This window comes from Sapajus apella, unplaced genomic scaffold (genome assembly GCF_009761245.1).
Source record: "Sapajus apella isolate SASKATOON/1434 unplaced genomic scaffold, GSC_monkey_1.0 scaffold80, whole genome shotgun sequence".
NCBI lineage: Eukaryota > Metazoa > Chordata > Mammalia > Primates > Cebidae > Sapajus > Sapajus apella.
In genome coordinates, this window is record NW_022437020.1 from 4,007,664 (window position 1) to 4,014,623 (window position 6,960).

At 35.7% G+C, this 6,960-nt stretch overlaps 2 long non-coding RNA genes across 2 annotated transcripts; both read left to right on the forward strand.

Moving 5' to 3' along the window:
- Positions 1–434: 434 nt before the first annotated feature.
- Positions 435–5,957, forward strand: LOC116533176. The gene is made up of 3 exons (XR_004261129.1): positions 435–446; positions 4,638–4,641; positions 5,850–5,957. It is a non-coding gene; the product is annotated as an uncharacterized LOC116533176 (long non-coding RNA).
- On the forward strand, positions 2,509–3,755 carry LOC116533177. Its single transcript, XR_004261130.1, has 2 exons — positions 2,509–3,186; positions 3,479–3,755. It is a non-coding gene; the product is annotated as an uncharacterized LOC116533177 (long non-coding RNA).
- Positions 5,958–6,960: the final 1,003 nt, after the last annotated feature.

The following is a 6,960-nucleotide window of genomic DNA, read 5'->3' on the forward strand; positions in this document are numbered from 1 at the left end:
ATAGCTAGCTAGCTATCCCAGTAACATTTATTCAACAGGGAGTTTTTCCTCATTGCTTGTTTTTGCCAACTTTGTCAAAGATAAGATGGCTATAGAAGTGTGTGGCTTTCTTTCTGGGTTTTCTAACCTATTCTATTGCTGAATGTGTGCGTTTTTTTGTAACATTATTGTGCTGGTTTTGATTACTATAGCCTTATAGTATAGTGTGAAGCCAAATATTTTGATGCTTCCAGCTTTGTTCTTTTTTGTTTAGGATTGCCTTGGCTACTCAGGCTTCTTTTTGGTTGCATATTATTTTAGAATACTTTTTAAATAATTCTGTGAAAAATATTATTGGTAGTTTTATAGGGATAGCATTAAATCCACAAGTTGCTTTGGACAGTATGGACATTTAAATAATAATAATTCTTCCTATCCATGAGCATAGAACGTTTTCCAATTTGTTTGTGTCATCTCTGGTTTCTTTCAACAGTGTTTTGTAATTCTCATTGTAAAGATAATTCACTTTCTTGGTTAGCTGTATTTCTAGATATTTTATTCTCTTAGTGGCTATTGTGAATGTGATTGCATTCTTGATTTTGCCGTCAGCTTGGATGTTATTGGTGTACAGAAATGCTACTGCATTTCTTCCTTGATTTTGCAACCTGAAACTGTTGAAGTTGTTTATCAGATCTAGAAACCTTTAAGCAGAGATTATTGGGTTTTTTTATGTATAAAATTATATTATCTGTGAAGAGAGATAATTTGACTTTCTCTCTCCCTATTTGGATGCCTTTTATTTCCTTCTCTTGCCTGATTGTTTTGGTTAGGACTTCCAGTACTATGTTGAATAGGCGTGGTGAGAGTGGGCATCCTTGTCTTACTCTGGCTTTTCAAAAGAAGTGATTCTAGCTTTTGCACATTATGATATTGGTCATAGATGGTTCTTATTATTCTGAGGTCTTCTCCTCTGATTCCTAGTTTACTGTGGTTTTTTAATATGAAATAATGTTGAATTTTATCAAAAGCCTTTTCTGCATCTATTGAAATGTGTGATTTTTTTTTAGTTCATTTTATGTGATAAATCACATAAATTGATTTGTGTATTTTGAACCAAACTTGCATCCCAGGAATAAAGCCTTCTTGATTGTGTTGGGTTAGCTCTTTGATGTTCTCCTGGATTCAGTTTCCTAGTATTTGTTGAGAATGTTTGCATCTCTGTTCATCGAGTACATCGTCTTGATATTTTCTTTTTGTTGTGTCTCTTCCAGGTTTTGGTATCAGAATTATACTGGCCTCATAAAATGACTTAGGGAGGAGTCCCTACTCCTCGATTTTTAAAAATAGTTTATATAGTATTAGTACTTTATATAGTATTGGTTCTTTATATGTCTCTGAGAATTCAGCTGTGAATTCTTCTGGTCCAGGGCTTTTTCTAGTTTGTCGGGTTTTGTTTGTTTTCAGACAGAGTTTTGCTCTTGTTGCCCAGGCTGAGTGCAGTGGTGTGATCTTGGCTCACTGCAACCTCCACCTCCTGAGTTCAAGTGATTCTCCTGCCTCAGCCTCCCAAGTAGCTAAGAATTACAAGAGCCCGCCACCATGCCCAGCTAATTTTTGTATTTTTAGTAGAGACAGGGTTTTCACCATGTTGACCAGCCTGGTCTTGAACTCTTGACTTGACTTCAGGTGACCACCCACCTTGGCCTCCCAAAGTGCTGGGATTACAGGTGTGAGCCACCATGCCCAGCCTCTAGTTGGCAGGGTTTTTTTTTTTTTTTTTTCCCCCCCAACTGATTCAATTTTAGAACTCATTATTCATCCTTTCAGGGTTTCAATTCCTTTTTGGTTTAATTTTGGGAGAAGAAATGATTTCATTGGGATTTTTATATATAAAATTATATCATCTGTGAAGAAAGATAATTTGACTTCATTTTCTTTTTCCAATAGGCTTTATTCCTGGATGCAAGGTTGGTTCAAAATACACAAATAAAATGATTTCATTTATTCTAGGTTTTCTTTTTCATATACATAGAGGTGTAGATAATAGTCTCTGAAGTTTTTTTTGGTATTTCTATGGGGTAGATGGTAATATACTCTTTGTCATTTCTGATTATGTTTATTTTTATTTTCTCTGTTTTTCTTTATTAGTCTACCTGGTGGTCTATCAATTTTATTCATTATTTCTAAAACCCAACTTTTGGGTTCATTTATCTTTTAAATGGTCATGTGCATCTCAGTTTCATTCAATTCAGCTCTGATTTTGGTTATTTCTTTTCTTCTTTGTAATCTCTTGTAGAGATCATTCACCAGAATTGCAAGCTTTGGGGTTGGTTTGGTTTGCTATTGTTTTCTTAGCTTCTCTAGGTGTCATGCTAGGTTGTTAATTTAAGACTTTTCTGCCTTTTTTATATGAGCATTTAGCTCTATGAATTTCCCTCTTGACACTGCTTTAGCTGTGTTCCAGAGCTTCTGGTATGTTTTACCTTTGTTTTCTTTACTTTATAAGAATTTTTTGATTTCTGCCTTAATCTTGTTGTTTACCCAAAAGTCATTCAGAAGCAGTTTGTTTAATTTTCATGTAATCATGGCTGAGAGGCATCTTCTTGTATTGATTTATTTTTTTAATCTTGCTGTGATCTTTGAGTGTAGTTAGTATGTTTTTATATATGTATTTACTAAGAATTGCTTTATGGTTGTGCATGTAGTGAATTTTAGATTATGTGTCATGTACACATGATAAGCTCGTGTATTCTGTTTTGGTTGGGTGTAATGTTCTGTAGACATCTGTTAGGTCCATTTAATCCACTGTCAAGTTTAGGCCCCAGATATCTTTATTAGTTTCTGTCTTGAGGATGTGTCTGATACTGTCAGTGGGGTATTGACATATTCCCCTATTATTGTGTGGTTATCTAGCCTCCATGTAGATCTTTAAGAACTTGTTTTGTGAATCTTGGTGTATGTGTCTTAGCTGTATATATATTTAGGATAAAGTTTTCTTATTGACTTGAACCCTTTATCACTATGTTGTGCCCTTCCTGTCCTTTTTGATCATTGTTAGTTTAAAATATGTTTTGTTTGGAATTAGAATAGCAACCACTGCTCTATTTGTTTTCCGTTTGCTTGATAGTTCTTTTTCCATACCTCTGCTTTGAGCCTATGGCTATCATTACATGTGAGATAGGTTTCTTTAAGAGAGCACACAGATGGGTCTTTCTTATTCTTCTTCTTTTTTTTTTTTTTGGCAAACTTTCTGAATTTATTCTGATTCAATACTCAGTGCACAAAGATGTGCATATAAGAATGTTTGTTTGATACAAAATCAACATACAAAAATCAGTGGGGTTTCTACGTACTAATAGCAAAGTGTCTGTTAAAAATATCATGAAAACAATTTTACTTAAAATAGCTACAAAACAAAGATAACTAGGAATAAATTTAACCAATAAGGAGGAAAAGCTCTACACCGAAAACTATAAAACTTTAACAAAAGAAATTGAAGAGGACATAAATAAACCGAAAGAATTCCATATTCATTGATTGGAATAACTGATATTGTTAAAATGCCTATTACTTACTAAAGCAATCTACAGATTTAATGCAATTCTTATCAAAATACCAATGTCTCGCAGAAATAAAAAATCTTTACAGAAATAGAAAACCAATCCCAAAATTGGGAACCCCAAAAGACCCTAAATATCCAAATCAATTCTGAGCAAGAAGAAGAAAGCTAGAGGCATTACATTACCTGGTTTCAAAATACATTACACAAACAACATGGTACTGGCATAAAAAAAAATGGAATAAAACAGAGAACGCAAAAATAAATTAACACACCTACAGACAACTGGTTTTCAACAAAGGTGCTAAAAACACACAATGCATTCAGAAATGCAGAAAAAGACAGTCTCTTCAATGAATGATGCTGGGACAATTGTATATACATACACCGAATAGTAAGACTAGTTCCCGACATTCACTGTAACCAAAAATCAACTCCAAATAGATTAAAGACTTAAATGTCATGCCCTAGACTATAAGACTATTAGAAGAAAAACATAAGGAAAAAACGTTTTGCACAGGAAAAGAAACCAGTAACAGAATGAAAGACAATCTACAGAATGGGGAGAAAATATTTTCAAACTATACATCTGACAAGGGGTTATATCCAGAACATAAAGACAGCAAACACCACAAATAACCTGATTAAAAAATGGGAAAAAGAACTTAATAAATATTTCTCAAAATACGACATAGAAGGCCATCAGTTCGATGTCACAAATTACTAGGAAAATGCACATTAAAACCACAATAGAATACCACCTCACTATGTTGTAGAGGATGTGGAAGAAAGAAATCACTTACAGGCTGTTGGCAGGATTGTAAACTAGTACATTCATTATGGAAAACAGTATGGAGGTCCTCAAAAATTTAAAAATAGAACTGCCATCTGACATAGCAATCCCTTTACTAGGTATATATTCCAAAGGTAATGAAATCTGTATGTTAAAGATATATCCACACACTCATGTTTATCGTAGCACTATTTACAATAGCAAGAGTATGGAATCAACCTAAATGTCTAACAATGAAGGAATGAATAAAGAAAATAATGTATAAATACACAATAGAATACCATTCAGCCATAAAAAGAAATGAAGTCATGTTATTTGCAACACCATTATGAACATTGAGAACATCATGTTAAGTGAAATAAGCCAGACATATAAAGACAAATACCACATTATCTCACTCATATGGGGGATCTAAGAAAAAAAAAAGTTATCATAGAAGCAAAGAGTAGAACAGTAAGAACCAGAAACTGTGGAAGACAGTGTGGAGGGGAGGATAGGGAGAAGTTCGTCAATGGGTAGAAAGTTACAATTAGACAGGAGAAATAAGTTCTGGTGTTCTGTTGCACAATAGGTTGATGATGGTTAATAGCAAAATATTGTATGTTACCAAATAGCTAGAAGAGAGGCTTCTGAATGTTCTCACCACAAAGAAATAAATGCATGAGGTGATGGGATCCACTAACCTGACTGAATAATTATATGACAAAAAGTATGTATGGAAACACCTTATGGTACTACACAAATATGTTCAGTCTGTCAATTTAAAAAATAATAACATTGCTTTTATAGTCACAGTGATTTATATTTTCCCCCACACTGTTGGGGATACCCTGTGTCCCACTCCACTGGCCAACTTGGATAAAATCAAATTTTTAAAGCTTTACCAACTTAGGGGAAAAAATGTGATTATGTTTCCATTGCATTTTTCTTATTTTTTAAAGAAATGTCATTTCTTGGATTTGGGGGTTATTTATATACTCTTTTGAGAATTACCTGTTCATATTCTTTAATCATTTTTTATTGACTCATAGAAACCATGTTTATGGTATGAAACCATGTTTTTGGTATTCATACCATAAACATGGTTTGTTACTATCTTTATTTGTCTTTAAATTCTGTTTAACTGCCTCTTGCTACATTAGAAGACCAAAAAAAAAAAAAAAAAAAAAGTAGTCAAATGATAGGTAATGCTCTTTTAAGCACTATTTCTACAAGTTGTGTTCTGTTATTTTCCCTGATGTATGGATAAGAACCCTGAAATACATAGAGATATCAAGCTAGCAAACTGCTAACCAGGATTGAAACATGGGTCTAACACCAGGGCTACTAGAAAATAGGGATTTTTCTGTTGATTTTTCTCCCCTTAATGGCTTCTGGTTAGCAGAATTACTAAGTTCTAAGCTTCCCAGAATAAGAAAGAAAGTTTTAGAATACTTCTAACTTCCCACAAAGGTTAGGACTAAGTGTTATAGAGCGTGTTGCCTTTGACTGTAGCTCTGCATATCAGTCCATTTTCAGGCCGCTGACAGAGACAAACCCAAGACTGGGTAATTGGTAAAGAAAAAGGTTTAGTGAACTCATAATTCCACATGGGTGGGGAGTCCTCACAATCATGGCAGAAGGTAAAAGTCATGGTGGCAGACAAGAGAGAGCTTGTGCAGGGAAACTCTCCTAAAAAACCATCAGATGCCGAGTATGGTGGCTCATCCCTATAATCCCAGCACTTTGGGAGTCTGAGGAGGGTGAATCATGAGGTCAAAAGATCAAGACCATCCTGACCAAGATGGTGAAACCCTGGTCTCTACTAAAAATACGAAAATCAGCTGGGCATGCTGGTGGGCACCTGTAATTCCCAGCTACTTGGGAGGCTGAGGCAGAAGAATCACTTGAACCTGGAAGACAGAGGTTACAGTGAGCCAAGATTGCATCACTGCACTCCAGCCTCATGACAGAGTGAGAATCCTCAAAAAACAAAACTAAACTAAAAAGCCATCAGATTTCATGAAACTATCATGAGAACAGCACAGGGAAGACCTGCCCCCATGATTCAGTTACCTTCCACCAGGTCCCTCCCACGACATGTGGAAATTGTGGGAGCTACAATTCCAGATGAGATTTGGGTGGGGATACAGCCAAACCATATCACTCTGTTTTGGTCATCCTATAACAATGGCCAAATAACCAAGAAAGGCATACATAAAAGCATCAAAGTATGTTTTGAGAGCAAAATCTTGTCATGGGAACAATTAGCAATACATTTTACAAATACGTATACACAAGCATGTCCTCCTATACACTTGCACACACATGCTCTTGTAAAAAGTTGGCTGGATGGGCACAACCAGGTGGAAACACAAAGCAAACAGAAACCCCAGGAGCGGAAAGCTTCGGCTACTGTTGAAGACCTGATCTGATGAGACTGCTGTAAGTTAAAATGAGGTTTGGGGGTCCTGTAGCAGCCTGTGAAGTTGATGGGTGTGTGAAAGCAGCTTTGCCTGTCCTGGAGCGCATGCTCAAGGGCAACAGAAAAAACTCCTTGACTGAGTCCTGGGACTTGCGCCTGAACTGCCTGACCGTATCCACCCCTGCGTCTTCCCCATTCTCTGTGGGCCAATTATCTTCTGCCCAT